At 39.9% G+C, this 24,260-nt stretch overlaps 1 protein-coding gene across 2 annotated transcripts in view; it reads right to left on the bottom strand.

Annotated features, from left to right (window-relative positions):
• CD226 (CD226 molecule) overlaps nt 1–24,260 on the bottom strand; it is a 90,481-nt gene that overhangs the window by 29,950 nt on the left and 36,271 nt on the right. The gene's annotated exons all lie outside the window — the stretch shown is intronic.

Below are 24,260 nucleotides of genomic sequence, written 5' to 3'. Positions count from 1 at the left end.
AGATGGCGAAACAGTAAGACGCGGAGATCACCTTCCTCCCCACAAATACATCAGAAATACATCTACATGTGGAACAACTCCTACAGAACACCTACTGAACGCTGGCAGAAGACCTCAGACCTCCCAAAAGACAAGAAACTCCCCAGTACCTGGGTAGGGCAAAAGAAAAAAGAAAAAACAGAGACAAAAGAATAGGGACAGGACCCGCACCAATGGGAGGGAGCTGTGAAGGAGGAAAGGTTTCCACACACTAGGAAGTCCCTTCGTGGGCGGAGACAGCAGGTGGTGGAGGGGGGAGCTTCGGAGCCACGGAGGAGAGCACAGCAACAGGGGTGCAGAGGGCAAAGCGGAGAGATTCCCGCACAGAGGATCGGTGCCGACCAGCACTCACCAGCCCGAGAGGCTTGTCTGCTCACCCGCCGGGGTGGGCGGGGGCTGGGAGCTGAGGCTTGGGCTTCGGTAGGATCGCAGGGAGAGGACTGGGGTTGGCTGCGTGAACACAGCCTGAAGGGGGCTAGTGCACCACGGCTAGCCAGGAGGGAGTCTGGGAAAAGGTCTGGAGCTGCCTAAGAGGTAGAAGACCATTGTTTCCTGGTGCACGAGGAGAGGGGATTCAGAGCGCCGCCTAAACGAGCTCCAGAGACTGGTGCGAGCCGCGGCTATCAGCGCGGACCCCAGAGACGGGCATGAGACGCTGGGGCTGCTGCTGCCGCCACCAAGAAGCCTGTGTGTGAGCACAGGTCACTCTCCACACCTCCCCTCCCGGGAGCCTGTGCAACCCGCCACTGCCAGGGTCCCATGATCTAGGGACAACTTCCCTGGGAGAATGCACGGCGCGCCTCAGGCTGGTGCAATGTCATGCCGGCCTCTGCCACCGCAGGCTCGCCCCCCATCCCTACCCCTCCCTCTCCGCAGCCTGCGTGAGCCAGAGCCCCCGAATCAGCTGCTCCTTTAACCCCGTCCTGTCTGAGCGAAGAACAGACGCCCTCAGGTGACCTACACGCAGAGGCGGGGCCAAATCCAAAGCTGAACCCTGGGAGCTGTGCGAACAAAGAAGAGAAAGGGAAATCTCTCCCAGCAGCCTCAGGAGCAGCGGATTAAATCTCCACAATGAACTTGATGTACCTGCACCTGTGGAATACCTGAATAGACAACGAATCGTCCCAAATTGAGGAGGTGGACTTTGGGAGCAACTGTAGACTTGGGGTTTGCTTTCTGCAACTAATTTGTTTGTGGTTTTATGTTTATCTTAGTTTAGTATTTAGAGCCTATTATAATTGGTAGATTTGTTTATTGATTTGGTTGCTCTCTTCCTCCTTTTTTTTTTTATATATAGATATATTTTTTTTTTCCTTCTCTTTTTGTGAGTATGTTTATGTATGCTTCTTTGTGCTTTTGTACGTATAGCTTTGTATTTACCATTTGTCCGAAGATTCTGTCTGTCCATTTTTTGTTTGTTTGATTGTTTGTTTAGTATAGTTTTTAGCGCTTGTTATAATTGGTGGATTTGTTTTTTGGTTTGGTTGCTCTCTTTTTACTTTCTTTTATTAATTACTTTTTAATAATTATTTTTTATTTTTTATCTTAATAACTTCATTTTATTTTATTTTATTTTTTAATTTCTTTCTTTCTTTTTTTCTCCCTTTTCTCTGAGCCCAGTGGCTGACGGGGTCTTGGTGCTCTGGCCGGGTGTCAGGCCTGTGCCTCTGAGGTGGGAGAGCCGAGTTCAGGACATTGGTCAACCAGAGACCTCCTGGCTCCACGTAACATCAAACAGCAAAAGCTCTCTCAGAGATCTCCGTCTCAATGTTAAGACCCAGCTCCACTCAACAACCAGCAAGCTACAGTGCTGGACACCCTAACCAAACAACCAGCAAGACAGGAACACAGCCCCACCCATTAGCAGAGAGGCTGCCTAAAATCATAATAAGGTCACAGACACTCCAAACCACACCACCGGACGTGGTCCTGCCTACCAGAAAGACAAGATCCAGCCTCATCCACCAGAACACAGGCACTAGTCCCCTCAACCAGGAAGCCTACACAACCCAAAGAACCAACCTTAGCCACTGGGGGCAGACACCAAAAACAATGGGAACTACAAACCTGCAGCCTGCGAAAAGGAGACCCCAAACACAGTAAATTAAGCAAAATGAGAAGACAGAGAAACACACAGCAGATGAAGGAGCAAGGTAAAAACCCACCAGACCAAACAAATGAAGAGAAAATAGGCAGTCTACCTGAAAAAGAATTCAGAGTAATGATAGTAAAGATGATCCAAAATCTTGGAAATACAACGGAGAAAATACAAGAAATGTTTAACAAAGACCTAGAAGAACTAAAGAGCAAATAAACAGTGATGAACAACACAATAAATGAAATTAAAAATTCTCTAGAAGGGATCAATAGCAGAATAACTGAGGCAGAAGAACGGGTAAGTGACCTGGAAGATAAAATAGTGGAAATAACTACCGCAGAGCAGAATAAAGAAAAAAAAAAAATGAAAAGAATTGAGGACAGTCTCAGAGACCTCTAGGACAACATTAAACGCACCAACATTCGAATTAAAGGGGTCCCAGAAGAAAAAGAGAAAAAGAAAGGGACTGAGAAAATATTTGAAGAGATTATAGTTGAAACTTCCCTAATATGGGAAAGGAAATAGTTAATCAACTCCAGGAAGCACAGAGAGTCCCATACAGGATAAATCCAAGGAGAAACACGCAAGACACATATTAATCAAACTGTCAAAAATTAAATACAAAGAAAAAATATTAAAAGCAGCAAGGGAAAAACAACAAATAACATACAAGGGAATCCCCATAAGGTTAACAGCTGATCTTTCAGAAGAAACTCTACAGGCCAGAAGAGAGTGGCAGGACATATTTAAAGTGATGAAGGGGAAAAACCTACAACCAAGATTACTCTACCCAGAAAGGATCTCATTCAGATATGAAGGAGAAATTAAAACCTTTACAGACAAGCAAAAGCTAAGAGAATTCAGCACCACCAAACCAGCTTTACAACAAATGCTAAAGGAACTTCTCTAGGCAGGAAACACAAGAGAAGGGAAAGACCTACAATAACAAACCCAAAACCACTAAGAAAATGGTAATAGGAACATACATATTGATAATTACCCTAAATGTGAATGGATTAAATACTCCAACCAACAGACACAGGCTTGCTGTATGGATACAAAAACAAGACCCATATATATGCTGTCTACAAGAGACTCACCTCAGACCTAGCGACACATACAGACTGAAAGTGAGGAGATGGAAAAAGATATTACATGAAAATGGAAATCAAAAGAAAGCTGGAGTAGCAATACTCATATCAGATAAAATAGACTTCAAAATAAAGAATGTTACAAGAGACAAGGAAGGACACTACATAATGATCAAGGGATCAATCCAAGAAGAAGATATAACAATTATAAATATACATGCACCCAACATAGGAGCGCCTCAATACATAAGGCAACTGCTAACAGCTATACAAGAGGAAATTGACAGTAACACAATAATAGTGGGGGACTTTAACAATTCACGTACACCAATGGAGAGATCATCCAAACAGAAAATTAATAAGGAAACACAAGCTTTAAATGACACAATAGACCAGAAAGATTTAATTGATATTTATAGGACATTCAATCCAAAAACAGCTGATTACACTTTCTTCTCAAGTGCGCATGGAACATTCTACAGGATAGATAGAGAAAATTACAGACCAATATCACTGATGAATATAGGTGCAAAATTCCTCTACAAAATACCAGCAAACAGAATCCAACAACACATTAAAAGGATCATACACCATGATCAAGTGGGATTTATCCCAGAGATGCAAGGTTTCTTCAATATACACAAATCAATCAATGTGATACACCATATTAACAAATTGAAGAAGAAAAACCATATGATCATCTCAATAGATGCAGAAAAAACTTCTGACAAAATTCAACACCCATTTATGATAAAAACTCTCCAGAAAGTGGGCATAGAGGGAACCTATTTCAACATAATAAAGGCCATATATGAAAAACACACAGCAAACATCATTCTCAATGGTAAAAAACTGAAAGCATTGTTCGAAGTTCAGGAACAAGACAAGGATGTCCACTCTCACCACTCTTATTCAACATAGTTTTGGAAGTCCTAGCCACGGAAATCAGAGAAGAAAAAGAAATAAAAGGAATCCAAATCGGAAAAGAAGAAGTTAAGCTGTCACTGTTTACAGATGACATGATACTATATATAGAGAATTCTAAAGATGCTACCAGAAAAGTATTAGAGGTAATCAATGAATTTGGTAAAGTAGCAGGATACAAAATCAAGGCACAGAAGTCTCTTGCATTCCTATACACTAATGATGAAAAATCTGAAAGAGAAATTAAGGAAACACTCCCATTTACCATTGCAACAAAAAGAATAAAATACCTAGGAATAAACCTACCTAAGGAGACAAAAGACCCGTATGCAGAAAACTATAAGATGCTGATGAAAGAAATCAAAGATGACACAAACAGATGGAGAGATATACCATGTTCTTGGATTGGAAGAATCAACATTGTAAAAATGACTATACTACCCAAAGCAATCTACAGATTCAATGCAATCCCTATCAAACTACCAATGGCCTTTTTCACAGAACTAGAACAAAAAGTTTCACAATTTGTATGGAAACACAAAAGACCCCGAATAGCCAAAGCAATCTTGAGAACGAAAAATGGAGCTGGGGGAATCAGGCTCCCTGACTTCAGACTATATTACAAAGCTACAGTAATCAAGACAGTTTGGTACTGGCACAAAAACAGAAATATAGATCAATGGAACAGGATAGAAAGCCCAGAGATAAACCCACACACATATGGTCATCTTATCTTTGATAAAGGAGGCAAAAATATACAATGGAGAAAAGACGGCCTCTTTATTAAGTGATGCTGGGAAAACTGGACAGCTACATGTAAAAGAATGAAATTAGAACACTCCCTAATACCATACACAAAAATAAACTCAGAATGGACTAAAGACCTAAATGTAAGGCCAGACACTAGAAAACTCTTAGAGGAAAACATAGGCAGAACATTCTATGACATAAATCACAGCAAAATCCTTTTTGACCCACCTCCTAGAGAAATGGAAATGAAAACAAAAATAAACAAATGGGACCTAATGAAACTTAAAAGCTTTTGCACAGCAAAGGAAAACATAAACAAGATGAAAAAACAACCTTCAGAATGGGAGAAAATATTTGCAAATGAAGCAACTGACAAAGGATTAATCTCCAAGATTTACAAGCAGCTCATACAGCTCAATATCAGTAAAACAAACAACCCAATCCAAAAATGAGCAGAAGACCTAAACAGACATTTCTCCAAAGAAGATATACAGATTGCCAACAACCACATGAAAGGATGCTCAACATCACTAATCATTAGAGAAATGCAAATCAAAACTACAATGAGGTATCACCTCACACCAGTCAGAATGGCCATCATCAAAATATCTACAAACAATAAATGCTGGAGAGGGTGTGGAGAAAAGAGAACCCTCTTGCACCATTGGTAGGAGTGTAAATTGATACAGCCACTATGGAGAACAGTATGGAGATTCCTTAACAAACTAAAAATAGAACTACCCTACAACCCAGCAATACCACACCTGGACATATACCCTGAGAAAACCATAATTCAAGAAGAGTCATGTACCATAATGTACGTTGCAGCTCTATTTACAATAGCCAGGATATGGAAGCAACCTAAGTGTCCATCGAGAGATGAATGGATAAAGAAGATGTGGCACACATATACAATGGAATATTACTCAGCCATAAAAAGAAACGAAGTTGAGTTATTTGTAGTGAGGTGGATGGACCTAGAGCCTGTCATACAGAGTGAAGTAAGTCAGAAAGAGAAAAACGAATACCGTATGCTAACACATATATATGGAATCTACAAACAAAAAAAACAAACCAAAAAAACGTTCTGAAGAACCTAGGGCAGGACAGGAATAAAGATGCAGACACAGAGAATGGACTTGAGGACACAGGGAGGGGGAAGGGTTAGCTGGGACGAAGTGAGATAGTGGCATGGACTTATATATACTACCAAATGTAAAATAGATATCTAGTGGGAGGTAGCCGCATAGCACAGGGAGATTAGCTCGCTGCTTTATGACCACCTAGAGGGGTGGGATAGGGAGGGTGGGAGGGAGATGCAAGAGGGAGGAGATATGGGAATATATGTATATGTATAGCTGATTCACTTTGTTATAAAGCAGAAACTAACACACCATTGTAAAGCAATTATACTCCAATAAAGATGTTAAAATAATTAATTAATTTTAAAAAATGGTGATGTTATTTCACATAGTTTCACTAATTGTAAATATCTTTATACCACATTTTATGTAAGAAAAAGGCTTTTGAAAGAAGCTAGAACATAAATAGAAAAGAGGATATGACTGTTCACACACATTCCTTCAAGTTTTACTCTGTTAACCATATAATAAGAAACATAACTGAAACCCCTGGAGCTTTTCTTGGTAGTGATCATATCAAGAGGCTGAATTTCACAGCACTGTTCTGTGGTAATGTTGGGCTGGTGTCTCAAACACTGAGTGTCTGAGTATCAAATATCCAGATTGTTATCATACTGACTAAGATTTCAATGGTCGTAAAAGAGAGAGCAAATCATTTTCATTGAATATATACATAAACTTATTTTTCAGATATATGAGTTATCTTATGCAGAGATAGGGTAGGGACCCACATGTGATATGAATTCCTGGATACCAAGAAGGTTATCCAGTATTTTCCTACCTTCCTACCACCATAGCTGGAATACCCAGCACAGAGCACTCAGTAAATATTCACCAGCTAACTAAGTCAGTAGTTCGTATAGTGTGGTCTGAAGACCCCAGGGAGTTTCTGTATCTCCCTCTGAGACCTACAAAATCAAACTTATTTTAATAGTTATATTAAGATTTAATTTACCTTTTTAAATCTTATCATACAAGAATATATATATATTCTTAGAAATTCACTCATATAAGAAGATACCAATGTTTTCAGAGGCTCTGATGGCTAATGGGTATGTGCTTATAAATTCTGGTCTTTTCAGTTTTACTTAATTTTAATTTCTAATACAGTAAATATTGATAGTTATAACACACATAAACAAAAAACTCTTTGGGGTCCTCAATAATTTTAAGAGAGTAAAGGGGAAAAATAATTATAAAATTCATATGGAACCACAAAAGACCACAAATAGCCAAAACAATCTCAGAAAAGAACAAAGCTGGAGGCATCACACTTCATGATCTCAAACTATACTATAAAGCTACAATAATTAAAACAGTGTGGTACTGGCATAAAGACATAAATACAGACCAATGAAAGGGAATAGAAAGCCCATAAATAAATCCACACATGCATGGTCAACTGATCTTCAACAAGAGTATCAAGAATACACAATGGGAAAAGGAATGTCTCTTCAACAAATGTAGTTGGAAAAACTGATATACACTTTGTGAAAGAATGAAATTGGACCATTATCTTATACCATACATAAAAATCAACTCAAAATGGATTAAAGACTTAAACGTAGGATCTGATACTCCAAAACTCCTGAAGAAAACATATTATGACATTGGACTTGGCAGTGATCTCCTGGATATGACACCAAAAGCACAGGCAATAGAGCAAAAATAGGCCAGTGGGACTACATCAAACTAAAAGGCTTCTGAACTGCAAAGGAAAAAATGAACAGAGAGAAAAAAACACCTAAAGAACAGGAGAAATATTTGTAAACCTTATATCTGATAAGGGTTAATTTCCAAAATATATAAGGAATTCCTATAGCTCAACAGCAAAATAAACTAATTGCCCAATTTAAAAAATGGACTAAAGACTTGATTTACATAATAAGACATATAAATGGTCAACAGATACATGAAAAAATGCTCAATGTCACTAATCACTGGGGAAAGGCAAACCAAAACCACAATGAGATATCACCTTACACCTGTTAGGATGACTAATATAAAAGGAAGGAAGGAAGGAATGGAGGGAGAGAGGGGAGGGAGAGGAAGGAAGAAAGAAATTAGCTGTTGGTGAAGATGTGGAGAAATTGGAAATTTTGTATATTGTTGGTAGGAATGTAAAATGGTACAGCCTCTATGGAAAACAGTATGGAGGTTACTTTAAAAAATTAAAAATAGGACTACCATGTGATTCAGCAATACCACTTATGGGTATTCATCCAGAAGCAGCACTCCTATATTCAATGCAGCACTATTCAAACAGCCAAGACATGCAAGCAACCTAAATGTCCATCGATGGATAAGTGGATAAAGAAAATGTGGAATATACATACAATGAGATATTATTCAGCCTTAAAACGAAGAAAACTGTGCAATATGAGACAACAGGGATGAACCTGGAGGACTCTATGCTAAGTTAAATAAGCCCATCACAGAAGGACAAATACTGCATGATTTCACTTATATGAAGTATCTAAAATAGTCAAGTCATAGAAGCAAAGAATAGAACAGTGGTTTCCAGGGTCTGGGAGAAGGAAGAAATGAAGAGTTGCTAATCAATGGGTATTAAATTTCAGTTATGCAAGATAAATAAGCTCTCAAAATGTGCTGTACAACATAGTGCATGTAGGTAACAATACTGTTTGTATACTAAAAAAAAACTGTTAAGAATTTATATCACATATTAAATGGTCTTACCATAATAAAAAAAATTTTAAGAGTATAAAGGGATCCTGAGAGCAAGCAGTTTAAGAACTTGATCTAGAGAATAAACTTCAAGAATTATTTTTCAAAATTACAATAGCCCAGAATGGTAACATGTCTATCTATTTAGTAGTTATTAACACCTTTTTAATTTGATAGCTTCACAGTTGCCAACAAGGAATTCTGACCTACTGTTTAAGTAAAAAGAACAGTAATGGTGTCACAAAGCACACAGACTCCAGATAAGAAATGCAGGAAGGTGAGAGCTCCTGTCACAGCCTCCACCTGTGTCACAAATTTGCTCAGGGCTTGTCTGGGAGCCACTTTCTTGTCTTCCAATTAAAAAAGCAAAGAAGGGCAACAAAAGCAAATATAAACAAATGGGACCATATCAAACTAAAAAGCTTTTGCACAGCAAAGGGAGTCATCAACAAAACAAAAAGGCAACCACTGAATGGGAGAAGATATTTGCAAGTGATATACCTGATAAGGGGTTGATATCCATAATATTTAAAGAACTCACACAACTCAATTTCACAAAAGCAAATAACTCAATTTAAAAATGGGTAGAGGACCTGGATAGACATTATTCTAAAGAAGACATACAGATGGCCAACAGACACATGAAAAGATGCTCAACATCACTAATCATCAGGGAAATGCAAATCAAAACCACAATAAGATACCACCTCACACTTGTCAGAACGGCTATTATCAAAAAGACAAGACATAACAAGTACTGGCGAGGATGAGGAAAGAAGGGAACCCTTGTGCACAATTGGTGGGAACATAATAAATTGGTAGAGCCACTGTGGAAAACAGTATGGAGGTTCCTCTAAAAATTTAAAATGTAACTGCAATATGATCCAGCAATTTCACTTTTGGGTATTTATCCAAAGAAAATGGAAACACTAATTTGAAAAGATACATGCGCCCCTATATTCACCACAGCATTATTTACAATGGCCAAGATATGGAAGCAACCTAAGTGTCCATCAACAGATGAATGGGTAAAGAAGATGTGGTATATATATATACACAATGGACTATTACTCAGCCATTAAAAGATAATGAAATCTTGCTATCTGAAACATCATGGATGGACCTAGAGGGTATTATGCTAAGTGAAATAAGTCAGATAGAGAAAGATAAATACCATATGATTTCATTTGTATGAGTAATCTAAAAAAATAAAACAAATGAACAAACAAAACAAAACAGAAGCAGACTTATAGATACAGAGAACAAACTGGCGTTTGCCAGAGGGGAAGGGAACGGGAGGTTAGGTGAAATAGGTGAAAGGGATTAAGAAATACAGATTTCCAGTTATAAAATAAATATCGGGGATGTAATGTACAGCATGGGGACTATAGTTAATAATACTGTACTGGGAATTCCCTGGTGGTCCAGGGGTTAGGACCCAGCGCTTTCACTGCCATGGGTCCAGGTTTAATCCCTGGTCGGGAACTAAGATCCCTGCAAGCCACGCAGTGTGGTCAAAAAAATAATAATAATAATATTGTATTAATTTTGTATGGTGACAGATGAACTAACTTATTGTGGTGACCAATTTGTAATGAATATAAATGTTGAACCACTATGTTGTACACTTGAAACTAATATAATGTTGCTTGTAAACTATACTTCAAAAAAAGAAAAAACAAAGAGTAGAGAAGAGAGGACAGGAGAGAAGAGGAGAAGAGAAGGGAAACCACCCTTGAAAAAAAGAAATTTATTTTAAAATACAATAAGATGTGCTATCTGTGTTAAACTACAATATTGTGTCTGTGAGTCTCATATCTACCAAAAACCAGCTTCCTTTCTTCAGCAAGTGGTTCCATGTGACAAAATGTTGAAAAGAGAAACCACAGCCCTCCAGTTTACAACCTGAAACCATACAGCTATTTACCAAAGTTAACACTTCACCCACATAACAAGCACACAGAAAACATTTCATCTCTAAGTAAGCTGAGACAAGGCCAGGGCAAAAAAAGAATAAAAGGGAGAACATGCATAAGAAATGGAAAAAGTAAGAAAATAAAAGCTTAAAGGAAACGAATGAGAAATTAAAATTCATACAGGGAAAGGAAGGTATGAGAAAAGAGAAGGAAACTGTGGGACAATATAAATAAAAGGCTAAATCAGATACGGGACACTGTGTTGGGAAAATGAAAGAACATAAACAAAATTTTAACAAGAAGGAGAAACAAAATTTTCTGTGAGCCATGCTGGACCCTGGAAAATAAGAGGCAGGCTTGCCCTTGCCACAGTTTTGCTGTCTGTCTTCAGGGCCAACGCACCTGTTTGGTTTGGTTTGGTTTGGTTTGGTTTTCCTCTGTGGGTCTTGCTTGGGGGTCTCAGGTGGAGCTGTCCCTTGGGGAGCAGGTACAGGGAGGCTTTCACAGCACAGGCTCTGTGTAAGGACCCGAGCCACCTGTCAATAGACGAAGACTGGACCTGAAGGCCGCAGGCCCTGCCCCAGGGGCAAGTGGTTGAGAAGCACAGAGTAACCCCACTTAACCTCTCCTGATGAACAGAATAGCTTGACTGGTGTCAGAGGAAAATCCAGACCCAGCTGAGGTCTGCAGAACCTGCCTCGCCTTGCATGCTTGTTGATGCTCAGGCCACCTGATCCCCCTGATGGGCACATGTAAAGTGACATGAAACGACCCCGAAAACAACAACCAGAGAGACCCCACGTCACAAGAGGACCCGGCATCTGGAGGTGCTTGGAATTGGAAAGGGAATCTACTTAAAATAGGGGTCAAGATGTCATCGTTAATAGGGAAAGAAAAGTTTGATTAGGATTTAATTGTAAAAATAGAAACAAAAATAATAAAAACCAGTTAATTTTATACTTCTATTTAGTTATATATTAATTCGCAGCATACACACAGAATAGTCTGTGTTGTGTTTTGTTTGAAAGACTATTTTTTAGAACAGTTTCAGGTTTACAATGAAGCTGAGAGGAAGGTACAGCAATTTACCTAATACCTCCCTGCCCTCGCGCACACACACACACACGCACATACACACAGCCTCCCCCGTTATCAACATCATACGCCAGAATGATACATTTTTTACCAAGGGTGAACTGACACATCATAAGCACACAAAATTCATAATTTACCTTAGGGTTTACTCTTGGTGTTGTACATTCTATGGGTTTGGACAGATGTACAATGACATGTATCCATCACTACAATGTCATACAGAGGACTTTCCCCACCCTAAAATCCTCTGTGCCCTGCCTAATCATCCCTCCCTCCGCTCAATCCCTGGCAACCACTGATTTTTCTATTGCCTCCATAGTTTTACCTTTTCCAGAGTGTCATATAGTTGGAATCATACAGTATGTTGCCTTTTCATATTGTCTTCTTTCACTGAGTAATATAGATTTAAGATTCCCCTGTGTCTTTGCATGTTTGATAGCTTGTTTCTTTTTAGCACTAAATAATATTTCATCATCTGGATGTACCACAGTACCATTCACCTACTGAAGGACATCTTAGTTGCTTCCAAGTTTGGGAACTTACGAATAAAGCTGCTATAAACAACCACGTGCACGTTTTCGTGTGGATATAAGTTTTCAATTCCTTTGGGCAAATGCCAAGAAGCATGATTGTTGGATTGAATGGCAAGAGGTTGCTTAGTTGTGTAAGGAACTGACAAACTGTCTTCCAAAGGAGCTGCACCATTTTGCATTCCCACCAGCAAAGAATGAGGGTTCCTGTCGCTCCCCTTTCTCGCCAGCATTGGGTGTTGTCAGTGTTCTGGATTTTGGCCATTCTAATAGGTTTGGCTGTGTGTTGTTTTCACATGATATTTTGTTGTAGAATAACATGATGAAATCCTCTGTACTTTGAATGTGATTTTTCTGGCAAGATAATAGATCATTTTTGAAAATTATTTCAGTGCTTCATCACCTTTTCCAAGCACCATTCAGTCCCTGGTTACTACAAACATCCCTGGGTGCCCTGTGCATCACGCCACTGCCCCAGCCCACCGTCACATCCCAGCTGCTCACCCTTCCTCCTTCACAGTCCTCACTGGTCATTGGCTCTGCATGCAGTTTGAGCAGCTCTGCAACAAAACTCATCAACTTCACAAAACCCTGAGATTTTTTTTTTACTATAAACTTCATAAACCCAGACCTTTGTATAGATGTTTATATACCATTCTATCCTTAGGACTTAGAACAGTGCTTGACATATAGCAAAACATCAATCACTATTTTTCTAATAAAAAATTAATTTGCAGTTTCACTTGGCAGACAATATGCAATGCGTATCCATTGATAATATTAAGAAATGTGTTTAGAATCACATTTGTAATGCCTAAACGAATTAATGTTTTCGGGCAACAATCATCAATGCCAGCAAATTCACAAAAAAAGGCACTCATGTCTCCACAACACCACCTTGGAAGTAGTAGCCTTGCCCAAATAATCAAACCTGACTCTGATCAAGCCTCAAAATCTAATGACCAATTTGCAGAACTACAAAGAGCAGAGAAATACGTCAGATGACACGCTGGCAAGCAATCCCTGGGAATATGGAAAACTCAAAACGCCTCAGCGCTGAATAGGATCTCTCCCAGGCCTGAAAACCAACTCCAGACGCTGTCTCTCTCTCTCTTCTTCCCCATCCGTTCAGAATTCTGCAGGGAACCCATTGCTCCTCTGACTGTGCCTAATCAATTCTTACGTGAGCTTCAGTGCAATGAGCACCATTTCCACCAAATCCAGCACTGCAAACGTCACCAACGTTCTTGACCTTCAGTACTGGATCCTTGTCCTCCTGGAAACACCTTGGCTTCTGTGACACTGCACTTTCCTGCTTGTCCCCTGTCCTTCCTGACCTGCCCCGGTCTCCTTTAGGGGTCCCTCTTTCTTTGCTGGTCTTTTAAAATGCCGTCGTTCCCCCAGGACTCCACTGCTTCCCCCCACTCCACTCACTATCCCTGGTCATCCCACCTGCTCTCCGGAGGAAGGCCAAGTCCATAGCCCCTGCTCAGTGAGACCTCTCCCCAGGGTAAAGCCTGAGACAATACCTTATTCTTCTGATGTTTAAAACAGGCTAAAAATTAAACAGCCAGAGTTGCCTGAAGCTTTCTGCAGGAGCATTGCTTTTACACCAGCTAATGAGAAGTGATCAGAGCAGTAGCTCTTCACAGTCCCAACTGTGCCTAGACTATGTATGCGCTCAGTTGAGAACTTTTCTAAAAACTCGTTAATATAAAGTGTTCCCTACAAATGCAAAATAAAATGTTGGCTGCATGGGACTGTGGAAGCGTTCTAAAGTGACCTGAGAGGAAGCTCTCAAAAATAGCAAGCAATTGCTAAGAGTAGATCTTAAAATTTCTCAGCACAAGGAAATTTAAAATTCTGTATCTATATACATAGGGTGACGGATGTGAACTAGATTTACTGTGGTGACCATTTTGCAGTGTATACAAATATCAAATCATTATGCTGTACACCTGAAGTTAACAATGTTATATGTCAATGATACCGCAATACTAAATCAATTCATTAAAGCAAAAAAATAAGGGGAAAAAGGCAAGCAAAAGAAATAGAAACACAAATTCCTGGTCACAAGCAGGCAGCAAGGTTCAGAAAGAGGAGCAGTGGCCCTTGTGGGGCTCGAAGGGCAGGCAGATGGGGAGGAAGCTGCGGGTGGAAGGAAGAGCACAGACTCGAAGGCCGAATTGCCGCGTATGACTTTGCCTCCCCCCAGCTCTGCCTGTGACAGACACAGAGTGACACAGGACTGAGGTGTCGAGCAGCTTCAAGCAGAACAGAAATAGAGCACCCACAGTAAGCTGTATGGACTACACACTCCGACCACCCCACAAACTCCTGTGATGTCATCATTTCAAATGTAGAAAGCCATGAAAGTAGTGACGGCATTTCTCCAAAGAGCTGGAATCCTCCCAGGTGATGTTTGCAGGTGTTGCGGGCTGAATTGTATCCCCCAAGATTCCTAAGTTGAAGCCCTAAGCTCCAGCACCTCAGAATGTGACCTTATTGGAAATGGGTTGTTGAAGATGTAATTAGTTAAGATGAGGTCATGCTGAAGTAGGATGGGCCCTGATCCAACAGGACTGGGATCCTCATAAAGGGAAATTGAGACACAGACTTGTACACAGGGAGAATGTTGTGTGAAGATGAAGGCAGAGATCAGGGTGATGTATCCACAAGACAAGGAATGCCAAGGATTGCCAGAAACCACCAGAAGCTGGGAGAGAGGATGGAACAGATTCTCCCTCCCGGCCCCAGGAGGGACCAATCCTGCGACACCTTGATCTCAGGCATCCAACCTCCAGAGCTGCAAGATAATACACTCCTGTTGTCTAAGCCACCCAGCCTGTTATCTTGTTCTGCCAGCCCTAGCAGACTAATGCTGGGGGTGAGGACTTCATCGGCTGAATTTCTGGTACAATCTGGATCTTGCCAGAACTGATCAGAAGCAGCAAGGCCGCCAGGTTAGGGACATGGCCAGTCTTCACAACTCCTTTCCCCATGTATTTTCTGTCTTTCATTTAAAGTGAAGATAAGAGGTAAAGGAACCAAACAAGATAAAAATAAGCTAATAGACTGCTTGATGGAAAAGCACAGATAAAGTGGGAAGAACGAGAGCTGCGTCAAGAAATAAAAACACAGGCCAACAAAGTCATCACGGAGGCAGGCCCAGCGAGGCCATTTGTTTAAACAAAAGAAGTAACTAGAATCAGGCAGGTGTGTCCTGGATGGCAAGTCAGAGATTCGGCCCAAAAAATACATAGTAAGACAAGGTTTGCCTCATGTCCAAAATGCGATGACCCTCTCTGGGCATCGAAGAGTAAAACGCTTGCAACTCAGCCTGGAAGGACTTGTGATTAAAATCCCCTGTGATTCAAAGCAGCCGCTGTGGCCGCAGCACCCAGCCCAGAGCCCAGCTGCCCCCAGCAGTCTCATGGAGCTCCTAGATGCTCCAGGAGGTCTGTGGGAAGGGTGACCATGCCTTCTCACACTGTAAACTTTCCTCATGGTTTTTGTTTTTTTGTTTTTTATTGGAGTATAGTTGACTTGCAATGTTGTGTTAGTTTCAGGTATATAGCAAAGTGAATCAGTTATACATATACATATGTCCACTCTTTATTATTTTTTTTAGAGTCTTTTCCCACAGAGGCCATTACAGAGTATTTAGTAGAATTCCCTGTGCTATACAGCAGGCTCTTAGTTATCTAGTTTATATATAATAGTGTGTATATGTCAATCCCAATCTCCCAATTAACCCTCATGGGTTTTAATTGTTAAAAGAACAACACTGCAATCTCTCTGTCATGGTACAATGAGAATGATGCTTTTTATTTAAGTCAGTAGCACAAGGTTTGTTGAAAACGTTTCACTTTTGGGCAATTCTGCAATTTCTCCCAACTAGAAAAAGAAATGACTCACGGGATATAAGAATTTTAAACGGTCTAGTTCTAAGGTCTTATAAAACCAATAGATGACAATACTGCCCAGGAGCATTGGCTTGCTTTCTGCTAAAATGTCAGCAATTGACCTCCCAGATTTGGAAATTTAATGTAGAGTTTCTGTACGGCAGAGTTTCACAGAGAAAGAATCAGAGATAAACACTAACCCTAATCATCCCCTACTAGAGAATATGTCACGTTAGTGAATTGTCTAGACTACATTAAAGCATTTGGTCTCAGATACTGTAAACATTTTCAACATATTTTAAAAGCAAAATAATAAACCTTGAATGAGTCCTTATTATGTGCCCTCACTAAATGCATGACATGCGCTAACGCATTTAATCCTCAGACCAGCAATCAGAGGTGAGTCTCCCGGCTGGCTGATGGCACAGAAGGGAGTCCCCCCCGACCCCCGGCAGGGGTTTATGGAGCTGCCCTGGCCCTCATCTCTGGGAAGGGTCTACATGTGATACTCAGAGTCTTCCTCTCCACCCTGCAACTGGGCTAGATTGCACAGACACAAAATAGGCTCCCAGGAAGCCCTTCTTTCTAAATATCTTATTTTATGATGCCTTAAACCCTATAATTAGAAATCAGTTTCTTTACTTGTCCTTGTTAAAATGCATGTAACAACCTCAGCTCTTGGCAGGCGCCAACACACTGGTGTGAAATCGTCCATTAGATTGCTTTCTGAGTGGAAGGAAAGGAGGCAGGTTCCCGCAGGTGAGTGGCCTAGAACAGACAGGCTGCAGCAAAGGACACTGAGAAGAGGTAGGAGTCAGCCTGGCACAGGCCACGATGCTCCCGGGGGGGCGGGCAAAGGGCAGCGGAGAGGGAGCACTTGTGAGTGCAGGGAAGGGGCGGGTGGAGACGTAAGCAGGGAGATAGATTACAAATGGGAGGCAATGGTATTTGACCTATTTTGTCATTCATTCATTCAACAAAGATTACTGACTATTCACATAAAGACAAATAAGCCACACATAAATCAATGATGTTAGAATGTTCCCTCACACCATGCACAAAAATAAACTGAAAATGGCTTAAAGACTTAAACATAACACATGACACCGTAAAACTCCTAGAAGAGAATATAGGCAAAACATTCTCCGATATAAATCATACCAGTGTTTCCTTAGGTCAGTCTCACAAGGCAAAAGAAATAAAAGCAAAAATAAACAAATGGGACCTAATCAAACTTATAAGCTTTTGTGCAGCAAAGGAAACCATAAACAAAATGAAAAGACAACCTGTGGAATGGGAGAAAATATTTGCAAATGATGCGACCAACAAGGGCTTAATTTCCAAAATATACAAAGAGCTCATACAACTCAATATCAGAAAAACAACCCAGTCAAAAAATGGGCAGAAGATCTAAATAGACATTTCTCCAAGGAAGACATACAGATGGCCAACAGGCACATGAAAAGATGCTCAGCATCACTAATTATTAGAGAAATGCAAATCAAAACCACAATTAGGTATCACCTCACACCAGTCAGAATGGCCATCATCAGAAAATCTACAAATAATAAATGCTGGAGAGGGTGTGGAGAAAAGGGAACCCTCCTACACTGTTGATGGGAAAGTAAATTGGTTCAGTCACTGTGGAGAACAGTATGGAGGTTCCTTAAAAATCTAAAAATAGAGTTACCATATGATCCAGCAATCCCACTCCTGGGCAAATGTCTGGAAAAGATGAAAACTCTAATTCAAAAAGATACATGCACCCCCAATGTTTATAGCAGCACTATTTACAATAGCCAAGACATGGAAGCAACCTAAGTGTCCATCGACAGATGAATAGATAAAGAAGATGTGGTATATGTATGTATGTGTGTGTGTATATGTATGTATGTATGTATATATATATATATATATATATATATATATAGCTCAGCCATAAAAAAGAATGAAATATTACCATTTGCAGCAACATGGATGGACCTAGAGATTATCATACTAAGTGACATACATAAATAAGTCAGACAGAGAAAGACAAATATCACATGAAATTACTTATATGTAGAATCTAAAAAAATGATACAAATGAACTTATTTTACAAAGCAGAAACAGACTCACAGACATAGAAAACAAACTTATGGTTACCAAAAGGGAAAAGGAAAGGGGGAGGGATAAATTAGAAGCTTGGGATGAACAGATACACACTACTATGCATATAATAGATAAACAACAAGGACCTACTGTATAGCACAGGAAATTATATTCAATATCCTATAATAACCTATAATGGAAAAAATCTGAAAAATAATATATATCGATATATATGTATAACTGAATCACTTTGCTGTACACCTGAAACTAACACAACATTATAAATCAACTATACTTCGATTAAAAAAAAAGACAAGGCACAGTTCTGAGTGGGTGGAGAAACACATAACCAGGTCACTGCACAAGCAGAGCCTCTGGAAATTGCCCGTTGAAGCTCTGTGTCCGCAGAAACCCTGGGATGAAAAGGTGTGATTTTGGTTCCCAGCCAACTAAAAGCCATTCTGTAGGCTGACTCTGGACTCACCAAGATCTGTCCAAGTTTCTTTGACCAAATGCAAAGTTATTTGCCCTAAGAAAATCTGCTGAGGATGCGAAAGGGAAGATGCCTGATTAACTAAGCTTCATGCATTTAGAGCATCTACCCCAGGTTCAATTTCCTTCCTCATTGCACATTTTCTGGCACATCACTATTTACAGTATTTATTTTAGTATCTACTTCATTACATTTCTTTAATATTTCCAGCTGTTTTTGTGGAGAACAAATAAAAAGGATTTCTGATGAATGACATGAAAAATGGCTAAGGAGCAATTGATATAATGCTAAAAGGGGGGAAAGAAGAAATGACACATGCACATCCCCACAATCCATCACACACACTTCACATAAACACGTGTTTGAGGGCTCACCTACTTCAACTGCCACAGAAAGAAAAGATGTAACAAAATTAACTGAATTGCAAAACTAAGTTTTAAAACACACTGCTCAGAAAATTGGGAGTTCGCAGTTTTTGCCAACGTGATTCCTATCCAATTAGAATTTCTCTGAGAAATTGGAAGCAATTTCTGCAAAATTCCACAGCCAGAAGACTTGATCTATGAAACAGAAGACATTTTAAAACAGGAAAGGGGAACTTGCTGCCCTTTCGTCTCCCTCGGCATTGCAAAATTCTCCAGTTAATAATAGCAACAGCATTTAAAGAAAAGCAAGCTGAAAATTCACTCTTACAGCTCTCTTTTGAAAATCTGAATATAAGCCTATTTTACTTAGGAAAAATATCGTATGCTGTATCTGGCCATCACTGAGAAAGGCTAGGGTTTCTGGGGGGCTTAGACTTTCAGACATTTGTGTCCTCCATAAGGGATAAAGGCAACTGATGAAGGGGGAGAATTGAAAGATCTGGTCGCTTGCTTGGGTCTCTCCAAGCAATGAGTTCCGAACAGCCCCTGCAATGCAGGGAGCTCTATAAACTTGAGAAGGGGCGGTGGTTGACATGGACACTGGCACGTGATTTCAGCACTCCATGCAGGTCCCCTGGGACCCCTCTGCCCTTTGGGGGCACACCAACCGTTGGGTGTTCTCCCTGGGAACACTTCCTAACAGGTCTCTTTCACACTCACCGCCCTCCTCAGGGGCTGCACCGAGGCTGGCACGGTTTCGGAACTTTACAAAATTTTACTTGGAGCCTAGAATTTGAGCTTACACCAGTGTGAGGGGAGGAGGCCACCGAAAAGTCTTCTTCGGGAATGCGGCTGGAGCTGATGAAAACTGTTTCACTGTTTGACTCCATCATCCCTTCAAGGTCTAGCTCGTCTTACTCCTTTCGAAGGGCCTGCTCACCGCTCCCCACAGCAACCTCTCCACCACGGGGTCCAATGGCTTCCACTCTCACTCCACACGTCTATTTAACTAGTAACAAATTACTACACGTGCAAAATAGAAACTGCTGTGTTTCCTGTTTTTGTGGATACGCCTTGCTTTTCTCGATTAGGCTGAGCTCCTTGGAAGCAAAAATCATCTTTCGAATATTTGTTTGTTGCTCGTTTCTCCACCAGGTTCCAAGAGTTTTCAACATAATTGCACCATGAATTGTACTTATTTTAATCTCTGGAAACACCTCACGTAATATTTTACACATATATGATGATCAATAAACAATTGCTAATTCATTTACTTCACCAGTAGGAGTTAAGCATGTTCTTGGAGAAATCTGTGCAATAGCTAAAAATGCAAATTATGCCACATCTCTGCTTTGAAAGGTTCAGATGTTTCCTGTTGCTACTATAGGACAAAAACATATTCTCTAGCAAAATCCTTTATGATTTTACCTCTGCCCTTATCTCCAGTCTCATCTCCTGCTAGAATCTGTCAAACTCTCTAGTTTCCCCCAAGAACAGCATTCACTTTAATGATCTTGCACCAGCTACCTCTTCTCCTGAAATGGCTTAATACACTCCTTCCACCCATTCGAGGAAAATCGCTATTTACCCTGCAAAACCCAACAGTGGCACGAGCTTCTTGGAGGATCATCATAAGATAGACAAACCACACCCTCCTCTGTTTTACTTCTCTACCTGTTATTATGCTGTCTTTTATTTGTTGTTCTTTCGCCCTGCCCTATGAAACCATCAAGGCCTTAGACAGTGCGTCTTCAACACGCCCACTCAGCACAATGCCAGGCACGTGAACTTGCTCAATAAATGCTGTGGAATAAATGGGTGCAAAACCATCTCTGAGGATGACAACACATTATAAATTTAGCAGAAGATCCCAGGAACCTAAGGTAATATCTTCCAGTCCAGGTCCTCCATGAGTTTGGCTCTTTATTCCCAGATTTGCCGAGTGGAAGAACACACAGGAGCTGTGCCTCCTGGCACATCACTGAGACCAAGCAGCACCACAATATTTACAGCTTTAATACCTTCTCTCCAAAGGGCTGCAGGTGCTTTTCCAACCACAGCAAGAGCAACAGTATTCCTCACAACCCTCTAAGGTAGGAGAGGCTGAAATTATGTCATTCAAGCCACAATTAAAGACTTAAAAATATTGAAAAGACAGTGTGAGTGTGGCTAGAGTCACCAGATCTGTCCAGAAAAGCAAGAAGCCAGGAAAGAGACAGAGAGAACTGGTAGCACGAGGGAAACAAGGAGCTCCCATGTCATTTATTTGGGATTTAAAAGGGAATTTGGGATATATATAAAAGATAAGTTTAGTAGTAAAAGGATATAATAATATATGTATTCAATATTCAATTTCAGTTCTTTTTAAGTCAGAGAAAATGTATACAAACAAATCCTAGGAAACAGTAATCTTTTAAAAGAAGTATATGTATGAAGATGGCTATCAAGCATTAGTTAAAATACTGGGGTCTTCCTAAAGCTCTGAAGGGCTGCTGCTGTGCTTGTGCGCTCTCCCTGTTTCATTACCTTGGTCTCCCAAGACTTAGAGAGGAATCCAGGATGCCATGTCATGAGGACATTCAAGTAGCCTTAGGAGAGGCTTATATGTACATGAACTGAGGATTCCCACCAAAAACCAGCACCAAATTGTTAGCCAGCTGGTGCTTTTTGTGTCCTATTTAAAAAAGCATTGCCCCACCGGACACAGCCCTGCCCAGAAGAAAAACAAGACCCAGCCCCACCCACCAGAACACAGACACCTGTCCCCTCCACCAGGAAGCTTACACAACCCACTGAACCAAACTTACACACTGGGGGCAGACACCAAAAACAACGGGAACTACGAACCTGCAGCCTGCAAAAATGAGACCCCAAACACAGTAAGTTAAGCAAAATGAGAAGACAGAGAAACACACAGCAGATGAAGGAGCAAGGTAAAAACCCATCAGACCAAACAAATGAAGAGGAAATAGGCAGTCTACCTGAAAAAGAATTCAGAGCAATGATAGTAAAGATGATCCAAAATCTTGGAAATAGAATAGAGAAAATACAAGAAACGTTTAACAAGGACCTAGAAGAACTAAAGAGCAAACAAACAGTGATGAACAACACAATAAATGAAATTAAAAATTCTCTAAGAGGAAACAATAGCAGAATAACTGACAGAGAAGAACAGATAAATGACCTGGAAGATAAAATAGTGGAAATAACTACCACAGAGCAGAATAAAGGAAAAAGAATGAAAAGAATTCAGGACAGTCTCAGAGACCTCTGGGAAAACATTAAACACACCAACATTCAAATTATAGGGGTTCCAGAAGAAGAAGAGAAAAAGAAAGGGACTGAGAAGATATTTGAAGAGATTATAGTTGAAAACTTCCCTAATATGGGAAAGGAAATAGTCAATCAAGTCCAGAGAGCACAGGGAATCCCATACAGGATAAATCCAAGGAGAAACATGCCAAGACACATATTAAGCAAACTATCAAAAATTAAATACAAAGAAAAAATATTAAAAGCAGCAAGGGAAAAACAACAAATAACACACAAGGGAATCCCCATAAGCTTAACAGCTGATCTTTCAGCAGAAACTCTGCAAGCCAGAAGGGAGTGGCAGGACATATTTAAAGTGATGAAAGGGAAAAACGTACAATCAAGATTACCCCACCTAGCAAGGATCTCATTTAGATTTGACAGAGAAATTAAAACCTTTACAGACAAGCAAAAGCTAAGAGAATTCAGCACCACCAAACCAGCTTTACAGCAAATACTAAAGGAACTTCTCTAGGCGGGAAACACAAGAGAAGGAAAAGACATACAATAACAAACCCAAAACAATTAAGAAAATGGTAATAGGAACATACATATTGATAACTACCTTAAATGTAAATGGATTAAATGCTCCAACCAAAAGAAACAGACTGCTGAATAGATACAAAAACAAGACCCATATATATGCTGTCTACAAGAGACCCACTTCAGACCTAGGGACACATACAGACTGAAAGTGAGGGAATGGAAAAAAATATTCCATGCAAACGGAAATCAAAAGAAAGTTGGAGTAGCAATTCTCATATCAGACAAAGTAGACTTTAAAATAAAGACTATCACAAGAGACAAAGAAGGACACTACATAATGATCAAGGGATCAATCCAAGAAGAAGATATAAAAATTGTAAATATTTATGCACCCAACATAGGAGCACCTCAATCCATAAGGCAACTGCTAACAGCCATAAAAGGGGAAATCGACAGTAACACAATCATAGTAGGGGACTTTAACACCCCACTTTCACCAATGGACAGATCATTCAAAATGAAAATAAATAAGGAAACACAAGCTTTAAATGACATATTAAACAAGATGGACTTAATAGATATTTATAGGACATTCCATCCAAAAACAACAGAATACATTTTCTTCTCAAGTGCTCATGGAACATTCTCCAGGATAGATCATATCTTGGGTCACAAATCAAGCCTCAGTAAATTTAAGAAAACTGAAATCATATCAAGTATCTTTTATGACCATAACGTTATGAGATTAGGTATCAATTACAGGAAAAATATCTGTAAAAAATACAAACACCTGTAGGCTAAACAATACACTACTTAATAACCAAGAGATCACTGAACAAATCAAAGTGGAAATCAAAAAATACCTAGAAACAAATGACAATGAAAACATGATGACCCAAAACCTATGGTTTCAGTGCAACCTATGGGATGCAGCAAAAGCAGTTCTAAGAGGGAAGTTTATAGCAATACAATCCTACCGCAAGAAACCAGAAACATCTCAAATAAACAACATAACCTTACACCTAAAGCAGTTAGAGAAAGAAGAACAAAAAAAACCCCCAAAGTTAGCAGAAGGAAAGAAATCATAAAGATCAGATCGGAAGTAAATGAAAAAGAAATGAAGGAAACAATAGCAAAGGTCAATAAAACTAAAAGCTGGTTCTTTGAGAAGATAAAAAAAATTGATAAACCATTAGCCAGACTCATCAAGGAAAATAGGGAGAGAACTCAAATCAATAAAATTAGAAATGAAAAAGGAGAAGTTACAACAGACACCGGAGAAATACAAAGCATCCTAAGAGACTACAACAAGCAACTCTATGCCAATAAAATGG

Source organism: Balaenoptera borealis, assembly GCF_965194805.1.
Source record: "Balaenoptera borealis genome assembly, chromosome: 14".
Lineage (NCBI taxonomy): Eukaryota > Metazoa > Chordata > Mammalia > Artiodactyla > Balaenopteridae > Balaenoptera > Balaenoptera borealis.
The sequence above is the reverse complement of the archived record's forward strand: the minus strand, read 5'-3'. Positions and strand labels throughout refer to the sequence as shown.